This window comes from Amblyomma maculatum, chromosome 1 (assembly GCF_055883805.1).
Source record: "Amblyomma maculatum isolate TAMU_Amacu chromosome 1, ASM5588380v1, whole genome shotgun sequence".
Taxonomy (NCBI): Eukaryota; Metazoa; Arthropoda; class Arachnida; order Ixodida; family Ixodidae; genus Amblyomma; species Amblyomma maculatum.
Window position 1 is genome coordinate 377,608,845 of NC_139344.1, and position 20,736 is coordinate 377,629,580.

Below are 20,736 nucleotides of genomic sequence, written 5' to 3' on the forward strand. Positions count from 1 at the left end.
TTGTGAATTTATTCGTGTTGTCTTTGTTATTCTTCCTAATTAATGTATTGCGTCACTTTTTTGAAACATGCATTTTCTTGCAGATAGTTTTTTTTTTTCGCAATCATTATGACCAATTTTTTTAGACATGTGCACGTATGCCTAACCTTGCTTTTTATCAGTTTGAGTTTATTTTTTTGTACCTCTCTCCCCAATAATGCCCTAGGGGTCATGAGGGTATCGGAAATAAATAAATAAAAAATAAATAATGTTCCGTGCTCATTGTGTTTTTTTAAACTAATCCGCAGATTTCAAATAATCATAAAATATCTTTAGCATTTTAGGACAACGTGGATGACCTGTCATGCTGCTTTTATAGCGTCGCCTTATTTGGCCATGACCGCGGTGAAACCGGACCTGCTTAACTCCTCGAAGCCTAAAATTCATCAAGCAAACATTGGTCGACTCCCCATGAACATTACAATTACTTATATGTTCTCCTTCAACAGACTTAAACCAATGTCACGGTAACCTATATGCATCAATGGCAAAACCATTCCCTATGAGAAAAGTCATCACTTCTTTGGAGTTGTCGTCAATAGAAATCTATCGTGGAGCCCTCATCTCAGAGAAATGGAACGAAAACTTGTAGCTATTTTCCAAGTTCTCTCCTTTCTCGGGCGAAGTCCTGGGGTACACCAGTGTACTCGATATTTCAACTGTACCGGTCATTGCTTCAGGGCTACATGCCATACAGCTTCCTCATATTTAAAAACATTAAAACACGAATGACAGGACCCTTCGAATTCCGCAAGCTCAAGCTCTTCGATATACCTTCAGTTCCCTAAATGTGCCTCAAAAGCAGCGATTGTTTTTGCCGCCATGGAACATCCCTTTACTACATATATTGCTGTTGACACAATGAGAACAAATATTCGGTACCTAGCGAGGGCCCCCAGTCATGACCTAGCAACCCTTCCACTAATTAGGCCAAGCACAGCATTCGCCAAAGTTATAGAAGTTCGTGGCACCTATATTCCTTCACCGTCCACCCCGGCCATAAGACCATGCTCCCCCAAATGGAGTTTATATGAACCTCGCGGATACAAATTTAGATTCCTAGAATTACGATCAAAACCGGAATGTCACCACCTGCTCTTAAACAGATGACAATAGATTAGCTGCATTTGAAACAAAAACATTGTGTACATGTCTACACAGATGGTTCTGTTAGTCGAACCAGGTCCACAGGTCAGTGGTAATACCGACCAAGTCAATTCAGATAAAGGCTAAGACGTCATATTTGACTTCTACTGGTACTGCATTAGGTGCCCTACGTGCTGCAGTTGAATTCCTTTGCCAATAACATTGAAAAGACTGGACAGAATGAAAGATGGAGTCCAAAAACGGACTCCGCCCGCAACACTAATGTAATGCAACAAAAGACTGCACAGTGTTCGCAGAATCTAAAGCAGCTCTTCAAGGCTTGCACGCTGCACTACGCCGCGGGTCACATGGTCAACTTGTTGGAGTGGTCCGCCAGCTGTATCACGGCGCAATATCGAAAGGTAACGATATTAGTTTTCAGTGGCTGCCAGGACACTGCTGTATCGATGGAAACCATCAGGCGAACGAGGCTGTCCGCTGTGCTCACAACAACAGAGTTCCTGTCAAAATACCCGTATCGAGGGTTGACGCAGCATGTGCACTTCGCTCTTTGGTCCTGGAGATTACACTTACAGCGTGGAACACGGGGAGGCTTGTAACTGCCGCCTCAGGGCACTGAACCCTGGACTGCGCTTTCGCCTTCCCCACAGGAAATTGCGTCGAGAAGCAAAGTTGCTGTGTTGTTTATGGCTCGGTGTTGCTTTCATGAACAAATACGGTTTCCAGATTGGAACGGCCAACAGCCTTGCCTGTGAAAATCGTTGCTGTGAGCAGACAGTCGAACATCTGTGTGAATGTCGTACGTTTGTAAATGAAAGCAATGAGTTACATGATGCGCTAGGGGGCCTCAATCCTCGCCCTTTAACGACGGTTTAGATTCTTGATCTATGGCCTCGACAGTCGACTGCGTTCAAGGAATACAGGGTATTGTTTAGATACCTAACAGCCACCGGCTTGAGTGAAAAACGGACTGTGCTCCACGTCCATTTTATATTTCCCTCTTTAATCGTGTTATCCATTTTTCCGAGTTAGGGTAGGTAACCGGAGGCCTTTTTGGTTAACATCCCTGCCTTCCCTCCTCCTCTGTATCTATGATGAAGTGAACACAAACAACAAAATGCGCGTGCAAACGAGCGATGCACGCAAAATACGTGCATATGGAGAGCAGGATATACACAAACAGTCTACAAATCTGACCAAGTAACTAATTAGTGTGGCCGCGAGAAATGTGTGTAATAGAGATAGAGGCGGAACCACATCGTAGGTACTGACTTTGGATATCAATGTTAGAAAAGTAGTCGTGATATTTTCATGCTAGTTGTCAACTTACATAAACGAAAGATATGCTCATGCGTCATAAATTTTGTCTAGACCACTCGAGGAATGTACTGTGAATGAAACGAGATAATAGTTTAAATTAGTTCTGGGCTGGGAGCGAAGTGCTTTCGTTTGCACAATTTTTATGCTTACACTGCTTAACTCGAATGCAAGTGATGTCAGTGAAAATGGAAGCCTGATTTAAAATTTATTTTCCTTTACCAAAAGAGCAGCGATGAAGCCCTCCAAACTAGAGTGCTCAGCGCTGCACTAGATATATTTTGTTAGGCATATTAATTACCATCACTAACAAGAGTGATGTAGTAAGAGGGTCCTTTGTGGAAGCATATTACCTACTGCACACTTAATCTGTTTGTTTACATCGCAGCATTCGATGCAGAGTTTTCTGATCAACATATCAGTCCGTCGAAGTTCTGAATAAAGAAGCAACCGCCTAGCAACAAAGCGTACGGAACCAAGTACAAGAAAAACATACCAATTAATTTAAGTATAAATATATAGCATGAAATGCTCGCGATGTGCTAAGCTTCAATAACTAGTGCCGTATCAGAACTGTTTCTTTCTCTCTGTTTTTGACAGGCGGCGTGTCGCAAAGCTGCATGACGAATCTGAGGAGAAACACTTTTCAGAATGGTCATTTTTTTCGATTGGAGGTAATTACATTAATATCGATCTTCCCGTTGTGCCAGAAGTCTGGAACAATGCTCAATCAGCCCTCCTATCATTTCTGTGAGCGCCGGACACGAAAGCAAGCCTTCTAAGGAAAGAAAAAAAAATAATACACACAGACAAGGAATCGATTTCGGAGGCGATAATTAAATTTAAATCCTCGAGGAACCGGGCGTTCTTTCTTTCGTATCTTTTGCCTTGGATCTACGCGGAAGACGGAAGCGAGAAAAAAAGGAATTTGCGACACAATCGAAACAGCAAGTAATTCCCATCCAATTACTCCATCAGGGTCAGACGAATAAAAGGTTGCGTGTTGAGAAGGCTGTTTCGAAAGAAGAAACACATTTCATCTTGCACCTTCTCCCATCTTGATCTTTTCTTTCTTATTCCAAACTGATTTGTGCGCAAGCCTGTCATATCATACGCTAGATGCTGCAAATTTGTAACGTTAACGTTATAAGTGCGAAGAGGAATTTTCTACCCAAAAAATGCTCTGAAGAATGCACGTGAAGCGCAGATCAGGTCTTCAGAAATATATATAAAAAGGAAAAAAATGCACAAAGAAAGTAAAGTATTAAGCTTCGTAATATTTCACGTTTATTGCTGTAAACCGGATGTTTACGTAGAAGTCTTGGTACCAAACTGCGTGGCATGCACTACGGTATCTGCGACCTTCATGAACAATAGCAAAAACATGCGTACGTAAAGAATAGTAAATTTTTCATATAACTGTGGCAATCGCATGCGATCCAATTTGAACAATGTAAATATCCGCACTAGCTTAGGCTGAGAATCTGACTGAGGAATGAAGGCAGATTATATTATCTCACTAATTTCAGTCTAGCTCGCTCAGGTACTCCCTATTTATCCGCCTATTTTGTCCTATCAACTAGAAGAACGATCCAGATAACTCCTAATTTTACTCTAAAATTCAAATGCAAATCCTATATAAGGCTGCTTTGAAGGAAGCCGTTACAAGTGTCTCAATTAGCATACAAGTGGTTGGGCGCAACCAGCTAACACTAACCATTTTATTGCATATTTTAGTCCCCAACTGCGCTTTCTGTTTCTATAAAATACATTTAGTAATGTGGTCGCACTCTCTATTGAAGATTCAGCCTCCTCCACCACTCTTCAATAATACCGATCTTGTGGACTGAATTCTTCTCTCCGCATTCGCTGTTTGAGCATATTGATAAAAAAACAAACAAACAAACAAAAAAAAAAACGTTGGAGTGATAGCAGGCACTTCCCGAAAACCAGAAAATTGTTGTCTGAGCTAGCTCTCATCAACATCGATTATTATAATAATTGAGTATCTTATTTGATATGTTCATCGCGCTCTCAATGCTAATACTAACACTTCTGTTTCATCATTGAACCCAAGTGCAAGCAAGGTTTCGGAGATTATTGTGCGGTAACAGACTTAAATGGTTCAAAATATATTTGAAGATTTCATGCAATTTATTATTCTTTTCGCCTCCATTCATTTGTCCTGTACCTTTTTTTTTTCTGAAATGCCTTGGCAAGCGCGGTGAATTTTTGCAGAGCAGCTTATTTTATAGGCTTCCGAATCAAATGCGAAAACTAACCCACAAGACTCTCACAGCGAATGCGAAAGCCAATTTCCGCGGTTTACCAAAAATTAAGTTCATGCATGGTTACCTCGGCAGAGAAAATGAAAGAAGGGACGAGAGAGACGATGGGTTGAACGGGTACGCCGCTTGCGACTTGCAATTTCGCGAGGGGGAGTTGGAGACTGCCACGGCTGATAATACAGCCAAACGAAAAGAAAAATGCATGTAATGCGGTGTGAAGAAATTGCAAGCCGATGTCCAGACACGAGTTTCCAGTTTCACATGCTAACGCGAGAGGAGAAAAGTATCTGAGCAGCGGGTAGACGTCTTGGAGGAGCTCTATTACAAAGATTATCAGAAAAACAGTGCTCCTTTGATCCTGGGACAACACTAGACATTTAAACAGCTCCTAGGAGATGCCAGCACATATCAAAGAATCTGAATTTGATGTATGTTGGGGGGGGGGGGGGGGTCATGGGGCTGAGGTTCTGGGTTTGGAAGCTGAAAATCATTTCGGTGACTTAGAAATATCGCAGGCAAAGTGAAAGGTCCCTCCGAAGACCTCTGGCGCTGCATAGGTTTACACACACACACACACACACACACACACACACACACACACACACACACACACACACACACACACACACACACACACACACACACACACACACACACACACACACACACACACACACACACACACACACACACACACACACACACACACACACACACACACACACACACACACACACACACACACACACACACACACACACACACACACACACACACACACACACACACACACACACACACACACACACACACACACACACACACACACACACGAGATTAAAGAACGATGTTCACACCGATGATGCGCTCACTACCAACTGTCTGTTATTTGTGATACGAAAAAGGTGAAAGCATCAAAAAGAACGTAGGGTTACAATAAGAAGAAGAAAACAGAAGATAAAAAAAATGCGAAGAAAAAATACAGACGTAAAACTAAAACTAAAATAAAACGAAAATCATGCCAAATTGCGTCTATCTGCTTGTCATATTGTCCGAACGAAGCAGTATCACTTCCTTCTTATTGAGCGCCACCGACGGAATACTCACGCATTCCGCTTCTCCCCCCAAAATAATCTTGAATGTTTTGATAATCTGTCTTTTAACTGTCTTTTGCCCCGGCCAGCACCTTAGTTTCGGTGTGCTTTGCTACACCTCGAGTCCTGTTGATCATCGACGGCATTGGTGTCGAAACTATCCCATCAAAAACACAAAATGTAAAAATTAACACAGTACACCACAAAGATACAAATATAAACATACAAGAAGTTTAAACTTTAGGACGAAAAGAAGCTTTCTAATGCAGATAGAAAAGTTCTTCATCAGTTGTGCTTGTTAGTTTTTTGAGCCATACGTCGAATGCAAGTTTTTTAGAGCGATGCGCTTTGGCGCCCGTTCCTGGGTTTCCCGGCGGCGTCGGCGTTGTCGGCTTTGTAATTGTTCCGCCCCCTTTCAGCCCCCCAGTTTGAGCCGACGCTTCGGCAACTGGAGCCCCGCAGGAAGAGGGGGGGGGGGGGGGGTACACTCAGCGGTGAACGATGCGGGCAGGAGCGCGCGCAGCAACCGGAGAGCACGAGGAAAGGAGGAGGGGGGGGGGGGTCGCCGGAGGCAGCGCTAGCAGCGACTGACTGATGCCGCTGACGCCTCTAGCGAGTCAAGACTACGTGCTTCGTAGAAAACCGTCGTCGCCATGCAAAAAAAGGAGGAGCCCCCCCCCCCCCCCCCCTCTTCCAGAGTGGCGGCGGGGGTGCTCTGCGGTTGCCGAAACGTCGGCTCGCTAAGCGGATCACGGTGCGTGCATCCCGTTGTCACTCGCTTCACTCGCTAGCGGCGTCAGCGTCATCAGTCAGTCGCTGCTATTTGTTCGTCGCGCAACGTTCCTGTCGGCCCACGCGCTGCTTCCCGCAACCTCCCGATAACTCAATTGCTGTCTTCGTTTCTCCGACCACAAAGCCTCTTTCATGACAGCCAAGAACTGTTAGTGAAGTGTTTCTTAAAGAAATACGTGTGAAAAAATTGAAAACAAATTTGTCTGTAATTGTGCATATGTGTCTTGCTCAAAATCTTTGCCTCAATTTATCGAAAAGGTGAAACAGCTGATGAGCTGCGCTCAAATTTCGCATTATTTTTATGTTAAAGCTCTTGGAGGCAAAACCCGAGCCCGGCTAAATGAGCTAGCTGGAAAATAAAAAAATTATAGAACATTAAGCATAAAAGGCAAAGGAAGAAGAAAGGAAAAGAAATTTCAGCTACTGTTTTTAACTTCTCAATACTTCTATTTTGCACTCACTCTGACCTGACGTCCATATATTATGCTTAAGCCTCTCTACGAACATGAAGTGGAAAACACTGCGAACTAGACACTCTCTACAATATTATCATGCATGTAAATTATTAGCTAGGGCACAGCTTGATGGCGTGTTTCCAGTGTCTTCCAGAGCGCAGGCCATATATTTGTTAGGTGCGCTAGGTGATGTAGATATTGTAAGGTAACGCGAAGGTCGGACTTGGGGAATCAGGCTTTATTACAGACCTGAAGCCTTGGTCGCACACTGCAGCCAAACACACTCCGCGATGACGATGGGTATCTACAAGAGGGAGCAGGATGAAGATGAAGCAGCACGTTCAGCAGTGTGGAAGATGAAGCGCCACACAGTGCTCACACTATTTCGCCCGCGCAGTTCAAGCGGCCAGCCTGGCCGCAATTAGTCCGCAGGAATGCGCCGAACAAAAGGTTTCATACGTGAAACGTGGACAACTTCAGTGCCACGGTAACGACAGTCCGGAGGAGGGTAAACAGGGGAGACGCGATAGTTGACCGGGGAGGTTTTTGCAAGAACTGTGTAAGGACCAATGTAACGGTGCTGTAACTTGTCACAAAGGCCAGGAGTGCGTAATGGGGTCCAAAGTAACACCTCGTCGCCGGGACGGAACGAAACTTGGCGATGGGTTGCATCATAGCGGTACTTGCGGTCTTCCTGGCTAGCTTCCGTGTTGACGCGAGCAAGCCGGCGTGATTTGGCCACTCGGGAAAGGAACTGGTCAGGAAGAGAGGATGAGGAACTGGCATGTGTAGAAAGAAAAGAGGCGTCAAGAAAGGTAGCGGGAGAACGGCCGTAAACGAGGAAAAACGGGGTGTAACCTGTGGTCCGCTGTACAGCCGTATTGTAGGCGAACGTAACAAAAGGAAGTATTACGTCCCAGTTTCGGTGGTCCTGGTCGACATACATAGACAACATGTCAGAAAGCGTGCGGTGGAACCGCTCAGTCAACCCATTGGTCTGCGGGTGATAGCTGGAGGTCAATTTGTGATGTGTGGTTGAGGCTTCAATAACTTCGGCTACAATCTTCGACAGAAATGTCCGACCACGATCGCTGAGAAGCACTTGAGGGGCCCCATGGCGCAGTACGAGCGATTCCAAAAAGAAGGTCGCGACCTCATGTGCTGAGCCATTAGGCAGGGAAGCGGTCTCAGCGTAGCGTGTTAGGTGGTCGACGGCGGTGACGATCCAGCGATTACCTCGTGCGGACAATGGAAGTGGCCCGTATAAGTCTATGCCAACAACGGCAAAAGGAGTAGCAGGGCAAGGTAGCGGCTGTAGTAGGCCAGCAGGAGGAGAAGTGGGCCGTTTGCGGCGCTGACATGGCAGACAAGAGGCGACGTATTTTGCCACACTTGAGGCGAGGCCTGGCCAGAAGAAACGGGCTTTCACGCGGTGGTAAGTTTTATGAAAGCCTAAGTGACCGGCTGTAGCATCATCGTGGAAAGCCGCCAGGATACGGGTGCGAAGCGCTCTCGGAATAACGGGGACCCAACGGGTGCCTTCGGAGCAATAAATATAACGGGAGAGCACGCCGTTGTCAAGTTTGAACTTTTGGAGTTGCCTGCGCATCCTAGCGGTAGGAGGGTGAGAAGCACCGGTGAGAAGGTTGATTAGGGAAATACAGTAGGGATCTGCTCGCTGGTGTGAAATAATGGCGTAGCGATCTGGAGCAGCGGCAAGAGTAGCACAGGTTAAGGTTGGGGCTCTGGACGACATTGGGACGTCGAGGGTGCACGCAGGAAGGCTCGAGGAAGCACTAGGTGGCGATTCTGATAGCGGGCAGCGGGAAAGAGCATCGGCATCTCGATGTTTGCGTCCCGATTTGAATATGACATCAAAGTGGTACTCCTGCAAACGCAGAATCCAACGGCCCAGGCGTCCAGTCAAATTTTTGAGGGTTGATAACCAGCACAGAGCGTGGTGATCGGTAACGATCGTGAAATGGCGGCCGTAGAGGTAGGGGCGGAATTTCTGAACTGCCCAAACGACGGCTAGGCACTCTTGCTCAGTGATGGTGTAGTTGCGTTCCGCTAGTGTTAGAGTTCGACTGGCAAACGCAATTACCTTTTCCCGAGAAGCGGTATCACGTTGCAGAAGTATGGCGCCGATACCGAGGCTGCTGGCATCGGTGTGAAGAATGGTGGCAGCAGTGTCGTCGAAGTGAGCGAGAACAGGGTCCGAAGTGAGGGCATTCTTTAGGGTTTGGAAAGCTTTTTCGCATTCTTCGGACCAATTGAAAGTAGTACGGTCTGTAAGGAGGCGGTGCAGAGGTGCAGCAATGGTAGCGAAATTTCGAATGAAACGGCGAAAGTACGAAGACAGGCCAAGGAAACTGCGTAGTTCCTTAGTCCGCTGAGGGCGTGCAAAGTTCAAAACTGCAGCAAGCTTGTCAGGGTCGGGTCGAATGCCATCGCGGCTGACGAGGTGGCCCAGGATCTTGATTTCTTTCTTGGCGAAATTACACTTTTTTGTGTTCAGCTGGAGACCGGCGGATGCCAGGCACGTTAATACTTGATCAAGGCGGCATAAATGATCAGAAAAAGTCGCAGAGAAAATAACTATGTCGTCCAGGTAGCACAAGCATGTTTTCCACTTAAGTCCTCTAAGAACAGTGTCAATCATGCGCTCAAACGTAGCGGAGGCATTACAAAGTCCAAAAGGCATGACATTGAATTCGTAAAGCCCATCGGGAGTAGCGAATGCTGTTTTTTCTTTGTCGGCTTCGTGCATCGGTATCTGCCAGTAACCGGAACGCAAATCCAAAGTGGAGAAATATTCGGCGCCCTGAAGACAGTCGAGGGAGTCGTCAATTCGTGGCATAGGGTAAACATCTTTTCGAGTGACTTTGTTAAGTGCGCGGTAATCAACGCAAAAACGCACGGACCCATCCTTTTTTTTGACCAAGACGACCGGAGATGACCAGGGGCTAGCTGATGGCCGAATAATGTCTCGCCGGAGCATATCATTCACATTATCTTCTATGATTTTACGTTCTGATAAGGAAACACGGTAAGGGCGGCGGCTAACAATAGAAGTACCTTCTGTAATAATGCGGTGCTGTGCAGAAGACGTTCGGCCCAAGGTCGGAGAAGTGACATCAAAGGAGGCTTGGTGTTTTCGAAGTAATTCCTGCAAAGCTTGGCGGTGAGTCGCAGGAAGGTCAGGATTGATGGTGCCAAAGAGAACACAGAGAGAAGCATCGGAAGAAGGTGCTGGTGAGGAGGAGGGGGCGGTAAGGGTGGTGAGGGACACCGGGTGAATGTCCAGGACACAAGGAAAACATGTCCCTTTAGTCAGCACAATGGGCTCTGGGGAAGTGTTCGAAGCAGCGACAAGCGCTGTGCCATGCTCAAACCGAACAAGACTTGGTGGTAGCGCGATTCCGCGGGTCAGATGGCGATCAGAAGGCACGATTAGCACATCTCCGTTATCAATGTCAGCAGAAGTAAGCGCGACAAGTTGTTCGCATCCAGGGGGCAACACTGAGTTAGTAGCGGCAAGCAGGCGATAACGGGGCTCGGGATGTTCAGAAGACGGATCGCTCTCGTTCATGTAAATGATCCTGTCGCGACACGAAATGCTGGCTGATGCGGCAGACAGAAAATCCCAGCCTAAAATAATTGGGTGAGCGCACGGTGACATCACGGCAAATTGTACATGGTGGCGGACACCGTCAACAAAAACTCGCACAGTACACTTAGCAGAAGGCCGAATTATTGCACCATTAGCTCCACGGAGTTCAGGTCCATCATAAGGCGTTTTCACTTTTCGCAAGCGGGAGCACAAGTCAGTGTGTATCACAGAAACAGCGGCGCCCGTGTCAACCAAAGCTTCAACAGATAATCCTTCAACCCGCACTAAAATAATATTCCAGGGACGTTCCGGAGGATTTTTGGGATGGCCGAAGAGTGCAGTTTTCCCTCCTAAAACTGCAGTGGTCAGTTTTCCGACAGGCGGGGGGTCGTCAGAGAAGCTTGACGGAGAGGCGAGGCTGAGCGGCGAAAAGGCGAAAGAGAACGGCGTCTTGAAGGCCTGTAACCAGCAGGCGGAGCGGGGCTTTCTGGCGGGGGTGATGAACGTCGGGGATAATCGGGGAATGAACGGTGGTTAGAGCCGGAAAAGCGAGGAGGGTAGTCTGCTTCAAATGATTCGTAGCCGCGGCGTTCATTCTGGAGCCTGCGACGGCAGAAGCGGGAAATATGGCCTCGGTACCCGCAGTAATAACACACAGGGCGGGCTGGGCGCCAGTTGGGGTAGTATGTCGGCGCTGCGGCAGGTGGTGCCAATGCAGCGACATGAGCAGTGGTAGGCGCCGGTGGCGTAGGCGCTCCAACTGCGGGCGGCAAGGACGTGATCTGGGCGTACGTTGGCACCTGACAAATGGTAGGAGCGACCGATGTTGGCGGGGAATAGGTCATTGAGGCCAGCTCTTCTTTAACAATGCTACGCAGGCCGGCACTTGAATTATGTGGCTCAGATGCAGGGCGGCACAAATTACCTTGAGCCGAGAGCTCTTCACGAATTAATTCGCGAATAAGCACACGGAGGTCAGCTTCGGCAGTGAAACCAAATGAAGTGGGATCAGGCTGCAGGCGTATTGACTGTAGTTCGTCAAGGCGTTGACAAGTGGATATGATGGCATCGATTGTGGTAGGGTTCTGCACGGCCAGGGCGTTGTAGGCGAGTGGCCCAATACCTTAAGGACGTGCCGAACCCGCTCGGCCTCTGGCATTGTGTCATTGATGCGCCGACAAAGTGAAAGTACATCTTCTATATAAGAGGTGTAGGTCTCATTAGGCCGCTGAAGTCGGGCTTCTAGCTTCTTCTTGGCGGACTCCGTGCGAACAGTAGGAGCGCAGAAAATCTGGCGTAACTTTTGTTTAAAGGTAGCCCAGTCCGGAATCGTCGACTCATGATTTAGAAACCACGTTTTGGCCACATCCGTCAAATAAAAGGACACATTAATTAATTTAAGAGAATTGTCCCATCGGTTGAAAGCACTGACCCGGTCGTAGCTGTCGAGCCAGTCATCAGCGTCGTCGCCGCGGAGACCGGCGAACATCTGCGGGTCGCGCTGACGGCTACTGACAGTCCAAGTGGCAAGGGGAGCTGGAGTCGAGTTGGTAGCAGCCGGAATAGCGGAGTGGCCTTCTTGTGTCATGACGATGGTGGTCGGGGTCAAACGGCGGCCAGAACGAAGCTCCAGGTGGATGCAGGTGACGAAGCAGCGGGGAAATCAAGGCGCACCTCCACCACGTGTAAGGTAACGCGAAGGTCGGACTTGGGGAATCAGGCTTTATTACAGACCTGAAGCCTTGGTCGCACACTGCAGCCAAACACACTCCGCGATGACGATGGGTATCTACAAGAGGGAGCAGGATGAAGATGAAGCAGCACGTTCAGCAGTGTGGAAGATGAAGCGCCACACAGTGCTCACACTATTAAGATATTAGATATCTTAATATGTAGATATTAAGCTTCACAAAGGAAATAAGAGGAAAATTCGACGAAAAAAATGTCGATGCTTCAAAAACAAGTCGGTATTGCACAGCTATGAATGTCTACATTAGATTTCTTTCCTTGTTTCGCGACATCTTCCACTTCGATAACCGTCCTTTGGGTCGGAACTCTGTGGTTACGCACTGCATAAACACCGGTGACGCCGCTTCCATTCGCAGACGTTCGTATAGAGTGTCCAGTACAGAACGCAGCATCTTTAGCATTATTTGTTTTCATCATGGCTTAGATCGCTTCAAATTCTTTCTCACGTCGCTTAATTACAGACACCCAACAAGACAGGCATTAAGATAAAGTGCGGTGAATACCGAAATAACAATACTTTAAAATATCAACACTAAATCAACTTCAAAATAAATCAAGAAAAATGACCTTAAATTGCGGGAAAGTTATAAATGGATGACTTGCGCATGCCATAATCAGGATGACTTTACATTTTACTCACATACTATTGCCCGCGATGTCTTCTGTATAAAAACGCCATGGGTGAATGCTGACGCGGTATCTTTTTTTATTTGTCCCAATGGCACGTCACCCGAAACCTCTCTCCAACCTTCCTCATAAATCAAGCTTTTTGCGCACCTACCTTAGCGCGCATTGATTTCCTGTCAACATCACAGACCAGACACCTTCAAGGTAAAAGCGCAAGATCTGCAGACATTTTTGTAATCCAGGCCAACCGGGCGAACTACTTGCGCTGGACACTAGGCTCTAACTGAGCGCCATTAATAACAGGCCTCAATAAGAATGGGAGATAAGCGCACGCATGCGGAAGGCGTAATGATTCTGAACCGACTGCGATTGCTTCTACGCTCTTTCTCTCTCCACCAGTATTTTTTCCCTTAATCTCATTGCTTGAGTAAGCACGTCCAATAGTGACGAACCGGCGAAGTTACGGTTTTATGTTCGAGTCGCGGTATACATTAATGTCTGCACGACATTCATAGGAGTACAACACCCTGACTTAGGTGCTTTTTTTGATATCTTGCGCTGTACAGGCCCTTTATACACCTCGGTGTCACATTCGACCCCGTCACGGGAATAAAAAAATAAAACAGCAATTTATGGCTCGAGCCTGGGATATACGATTGGAGACGTGGAAAAGCATTATGGTGTTCTCTTTCGTATGAGCTGGAGGATGGCCATAATGAGCTCCATTATATAAGTTGCGTTGCTTCGCGAGATCTCATTTTTATCAGGCTCATCAACACACAGCGCATCCGTATGATGTATGGGGACTAAGAGTTGAAAGTATTTGAGTGAATCGGTTCGTTTTTTGTTCTCTTTTTATTTTGGCGTCCGACCTCCGACGTCTTCAGCAAGGCACTCGTACCTCGATTACACCACAAGATGGTTTAGGAAATACGACTTCCTGTGGCAACCGATTGTGGTTTAAGAACCTGTTCTGATTGTCGCATGCATAAAGAAAAGTGCTCGATTCAAAACGTCTTCTCCTTTTTATCTCTTGAAGAGTGGAGAGGTGGGCTTGTCGGTTTATGATCACGGTGGGACCTTTTTATCTCTGCATTCCTCGACCAACTGCCAACTGGATATTCAGGTGTATCTGAGCTGTATGTGTACTATATTGGACGTTTAGTTACAATATCGCCGTAGTTGTAGGGTCTTTGTGATTGCTTTTATACTGCCTTATGAAAATACCCCTAGGGTGTTGATTAAAAGCTGCCCTTCTGCGGATAGAACTGCCCGCTATGCCAAGGCTATACATCAATACCAAAAGGCTCGTACGAGTGCGTCTTTTTCATGTACAAAGTTTCACCGCAATTACTTATGACGGTATTCAACCATGACAAGGTGTGTGATTCAGCGCAAAAAAAAAAAAAAAAAACTTGTTGGGCTTAACAACTGATTATGACGTACAAAACCACTGTTTGATATGGTTTTGCTTGGCGGTTTAACAAAGAGAGATTGCCACAATGATGTCAGTGCACGTAGAGGTCTCTAGGTGGTGGAAATTATTCCGAAGATTTGCGTTTCGGTACCTCGTTTCTTTTTCGCTTCCGCCTTCTTTCTTTCCCATACGGCAAGCTCACGTGTCCAGTGAGGGGTGTGAAAAATACTGCTTCTTCCTTTCCTATAGACCAGTTTACCGTTTAAGCAGAGTTTGAAATTCACCCGTGTGTACTTTACGATGTCAGAGCAGGTTAAAAAATTTAAGGTGGTCGAAAGTTTGGGAGGCCTCCATTACGACGTCTCCTATAGCGTGAGTCGCTTTAGAACGCTAAACTCCCGAAACTAAACGACTCCAACATAGGCTATAAGTTTTTATTGCGAAAGATATACTACTCGCACTTTCAAGCCGTCAGCGTGGTCCCGGCGGTAACCACGTTTGACCTTTAGACGACCCCCGTAGACGACCCCAAGCTGGCAGGAGCTGCCAACTTGGGCCTCTCGTTTCACATGGGACGGTTATGTCGTTATTTAGTCGCCAAATGAGCATACATTTACTATAATAACCATTTATAGTGTCCCAGAAGTCGCTGTTTGCAGAAAAGTAAGCACCGAGAAAGTGAGACAACCAAAATAAAAAATTCAGTTTTAAATAGGTGCAATGCTTTTCTCAGTATCATCACTGGGTATGGTTAATTTGGTAAATGAGTTTTTCGATTGACGGAAGAAAAGAATTGTCGAAAAAATAAGCAGACTGTCTCTTTAGGGCCCCCCAATCCCACAAGATTTCTAAGCTCTGCGTACTCCATTATTCGTTCATCCTTCTTTGTATTCCTGCTTTTATATATGAATGTATTGTTTGCAAAGAAACGTTGGCAGCTTGGTTTCAGATGCTTGATTACTGCAAATGAACTTTAATGCGAGAGCTCATCTTGACGAGGAGCTTAGTAAATGCTTCGTGAAGCTCTCTTTAATTCCGGACTGCTTAGTGACATGCGAAAACTTTAGCGAACTTTCGACATTTGTCACCTGAAAGCCCCTTGCTCACGTGAGTTACGAATAGCCTTTCAGCGCCAGAATGATCTTTTCTAGACGCAGCATTAGTACCACCTTTCTGCGCCATCATTGGGGATATTGCGACATCACTGTACAGATCCGGTAGGCAGGGATAAGACGATGTCTCGGAGTCCTCTTTTCAACCCATCCCAGAGACAAAGGAGCAACCGTGAACGACCAACAAGAGCTTGGACTGCATAATGGTTCCCATAGTCCGGAAACACCCATCGCCAGGCGGCCGTAATCCTTGAGTGGAGCCTCCTCTTCGTCAACAGCCTAGAGGTTTTATGATGTGTCGGTGGGGAAGCGTAACGTAGAGAAATCCCATTAACAGTTCCGCGCAAGCCGGAGTGCCGCTCGAAGCGAGCGTCCAAACCGTTAACCCTGCCGTGACCCTTGCTCATCGGTCTCATGTGCGGCTACAGTCATACGGTGAACCATATTTGCGGAACTGCCGAATCCGTCTCTCGCATCCACTGCACGATCTGTGGATGAATTAGAACTCATCTCATCCCTTCCGCTGTTAGGAATGGCCTGAATGGCGTTGCAACGACAGAGTTTCAGGCACCGCTAAAGCTGACGAGGCAAGTGAATGCCGAGAGAGAGAGAGAGAGAGAGAGAGAGAGATAGATAGATAGATAGATAGATAGATAGATAGATAGATAGATAGATAGATAGATAGATAGATAGATAGATAGATAGATAGATAGATAGATAGATAGATAGATAGATAGATAGATAGATAGATAGATAGATAGATAGATAGATAGATAGATAGATAGATAGATAGATAGATAGATAGATAGATAGATAGATAGATAGATAGATAGATAGATAGATAGATAGATAGATAGATAGATAGATAGATAGATAGATAGATAGATAGAGAGAGAGAGAGAGAGAGAGAGAGAGAGAGAGAGAGAGAGAGAGAGAGAGAGAGAGAGAGAGAGAGAGAGAGAGAGAGAGAGAGAGAGAGAGAGAGAGCTAGACGCAGAAGCCTGCAACGTGGCACTGAAAGAGAGCCAGGTTGTGAAGATCGTCCACAATTTATGAAGGTGTCAGTCGTGTGCGGCAAATAATTAGGGTTGTCGAATCCTGGCGCCCCTCCCAAACGACCTTCCTTCCTAGCTGTCTAGCCACGTTTTTACGATGCTATATGACCAGACGATGTTCATGGGTTGAGGCAGAAAATTTGGTTTGAAAGGCGCACGGAAATTTACGGGCTCCGTATTCGAGATCGTTGGTTCAATCGTGTTGAAAGGAAAGCTTCCTCTTCCCGAGAACTACTATGACCGGCCACGGCACTTGCTTTTCACTGTGACAAGCAGCAGCACCCCACGACATCGAAAGCAACCTAACATAGGAGTTCTGTTTTGCGCTTTATTTGCGCTTTTTTCATGTGAGAGGATGTGTGTAGGATGCTTATTTAATTGTTCTCGTCGGAGAAGAGAACCGAACGGGTGTCCTTTGTACTATTCCGCCAGGTTACGACGCGTAAACAGTGTGGGCTCTATACACTATATTTAATCGGGTGAACTCGCGATGCCTTCGATACCTCCGCGTACGTAGGCACGAATAATTTCTGGTAGTTTTGTTGAATTTGAGCACAAACTACGACAGCGGACTACATATGCAATTGAGCGGCACACGCGCCGACACAATGCTTGCTCAAAAATTCACGGGTAGTGAGCCATACGACGATGCACACAATCAGCTGGGCCGGATAAAAAGTTGCCCGCGCATCTTGGTGTGAAGCGGGGCGACATCGAGAAAGGAGTTGGTGGAAGCGACGGCTGGCAGTTGCAGTGTCAAGGTGAGACCATATGGTGCCGCTGTCTCGTCGCGTATTGCGCCAGAGCCTAAAAAAGAGGATACTACAGAATGCAATCATGCGCAGTTATCAGACATATGTGTTTCTGCGTCAAAGAATGAGGACTGATCGACCAATCGCCGCATCAGTAGTACTTCACACTGCTTTCTTATACACATTTTGTTGTATTGATTACTAGCGAGACATTGTAAACGAGAGTTATATGCGATTGAATGCATGTGAATATAGTTTACTTCTAAATAGTTCACACTTATGGATGCGCTCGTTTCAGGGTAGCGTCGATAACAATTTAATAGATTTATCTACGATCATGATTTCATTGAGGACAAAGCATTCCCGAAACAAAAGTGAAGGCTTGGAATGGTGAAGAAAAATGCGGGAAACGAATTGAGCTCAGCATTTCCATGTATAATGCGACAGCATTATTGGCATTAATTTGCAGCGCACTTGTCAATCATAGTTCGGCAACATGCGCTTTGCTACTCCGTCCATCGATGCTCCCTTGGTATTTTCCCTTTGTTTTATCATAAAACCTCACTACCCTCCATAGACTGCCCTCCATAGATAGAAAACCCCTGTTTTAAGCAAGCCGTATGAACGTACCTGCTATTATTATTTTCTTTGTGCACACTTATTTTTGTGGATTGATACTTTTTTATCTAACTGAAACCCTTATATTATTTGCCAGGCTTGCAGTAGTCCCGAAAAACCGAGGAGCATGTCTCAAAAAAAAAAAAAAAAAGAGAATAAGTAGCATGAGAATTGCTCTGCCACATCTCCTTGATACCTGTTTCAAAGAAGAATTGTATACACTAGTCGTATGCCTTCGTGGCAAAGTGTTATTCGAAGAGCCCTCGCTTACATATCTTGGAAAAACTGAAGCCTTAATGCTCAATTAGAAATGGCAATAGTTACTGTGTTTCCATCATAGCGCGTTTTCTAATAAACAGTGCGTACCGCTCTAGCAAGAAGAACAATAGTCAAAATTATGAAATGAAAGAAAGAAGAGAGCAAAGAACAAGAAGTCTAAATTTACAGCTATATTGTTGCGTTAGAAAACGACTACGTAAGAGATATGCACACAGATTGCAGGAGAGTTACCTCCCGATCATGGCAGGCCGATATGTAGTTATCTAGGGAAGATGATTCCAGACACCTTCTGACACCAGAAATTTTCCCTCCTGCTGGCAGAAAATGTGCCTCTTTCTTGGAAGCCACACGAGGACACCTTGCCTCTGAGCATAAACTGCGGTGCGCGCACAACGGAATTCATGCTCAGAGGCTGCCGAAGCTGCAGAAGCTGCCTCGCGCGCGGCAGCTTCAAGGAGTGTCTCGACACGAGCAGTGTCTGCGAAGCGAAGGGAGCAGGAGGAGTTATAATAAGAAAAAGGAGTGATATTGCGGTGCCGCGCGTACACATAGCCTAGGAAAAGATAGCTGAGAAAGTATTTGAAAATGACTAGAATTTACGGCCTGTCTTGTGCGCACGTGTGCACGGGCGGGCGTGAGCGTACGTGTGTCAGCTTGCGTACGTGTGTGTGCGCGCGCTTGGAAATAACTTCGCAGTCATAGAAAAGATCTGCTGGTTACCATTACGATAGGCTGCAAGGCGTTCTAACGCTAGTTCGACCGCCGGGCGCGCTCTGAAGACAACAGTAAAACAAACTAGCAACAAGCCCGACGTTTTGTAATGGCGCCCACACTATTACCCACGCTGAACACCAGGGCCGTTGCAGTTTTCACGGTAACATAACGGCCCGCTTCGCCTGTTTGTTCTCACTTTCCAGCGTTCCAACAGCTCGCATAGCCGCGCATAAAGTGGTCTCTAAAAGCGATCGTCAAAACCCTTTTGTTTTCTTTCGTCTCGCCTCGCGCGCCCGCGCTTTACACTCAAACTACGTGGATCTACACGCCCGGCATACTAGCGAAGTCAGCAACTACCCGAAGCCCCAACACTTTGTATGCGGAAGCCGACGAGGAAGGAGATTTCAGAATAGACTCACACGCTCGGGCGAGTGAGAGAAGCCTAACGACCGTCCTTGTTTTCACGGAGGAAACACGCACTCCGCCTCAGCGAAACGGTGCAGTGGCGCGTAGGCTTCAGTCAGCTTCATATTCTTCGCGGGTGAAATATGAAAATCTCTTCCCGATTAAAAAAAGCTGTCCTGGCAGTTCTGTAGCTGTGTACTTTGCTTAAGCGCTCTGCCGGCGCCAGATTTTGATGGGTAATTATTAGTTACGTTGGATAACAGCTGCACACGCGAGCCCACGGTAAGTTAACTCAAGTTTAGGTTCCCTTAAGCTGCTTGGTTTTAGCGAGAAAGTGTGCGTGTGGCGAGGGTGAGACTTTGAACAGGCGAATAGCTTCGAAACTATAATTGTTGTCGGCGTCTATGCAAATGAGCACCACTGTTTGCACGAGGCTCGGGAATTAGAGAAATGGGCTACGAACCTGCTACAAGAGAACTCTCGAAATTGTCTTGTTTGTATTGTGTTTTATTTTTGTTAGCTGACTCCGTAGCACATGTCTTTCGCTAGTTGTCGTGTAGTATAGCCACTCGTTAATTAAGGTTCGGCTTTAACGTCTAACCAGTCTAGGTTGGGCAGCTGTACGCGTTCCGCTTAGTGCGGAGATGCCTTGACTGATAGCAGCGTTAAAAAAGGCTTCTTACGGTGCACACCCATGTGCACACACTTTGCTGAGTAAGACTCCTTTTTCTAACAGAAGTCGCAGTAACATTGCGTTGGTGTGACCGCTAGGAATCTCCTAAGAAACACGATTATTAGGAGAAAAAACTGCGCTATTTTTTTCTGGAACGTGAAAAAGTTTGTCTTTTCTTCTCTTGTTTATTTTTGGAGTGAAATAATTTTCGTCGTTCCAATCACTGTAATTTTCGCACTTGTCAACTGAAATGACTAATGGCTGTGCCAGGTGTTTTCCACGTAGACTCATATCACATGACTGTCTTTGAATGCGTTAATGTAATGCTTTGTAGTGAAAATTACTTCTTCAGAACTGACCACAGGATAAAAGCTAAAAATATTCGGCAAATTCTCTTAAATATGCGCACGTGTGGGAATACGAAAGCATCTCCTAGTGGCCACATTGGGCCGTAAATATTTTTACATGCATTCAAGTTATCTGTAAAAATTTCTGTTTCTGCGTGGCTATTGCGCACCATACTGGGGATATGCTGGCCTTCTCACTACAAAGCGGTGACGGTTGCCGTGTTCGCTCAGCTTATTCGCAAGGCTAGCAATTGCTAAATTTATTTCTGGAGAGGGGGTCTTC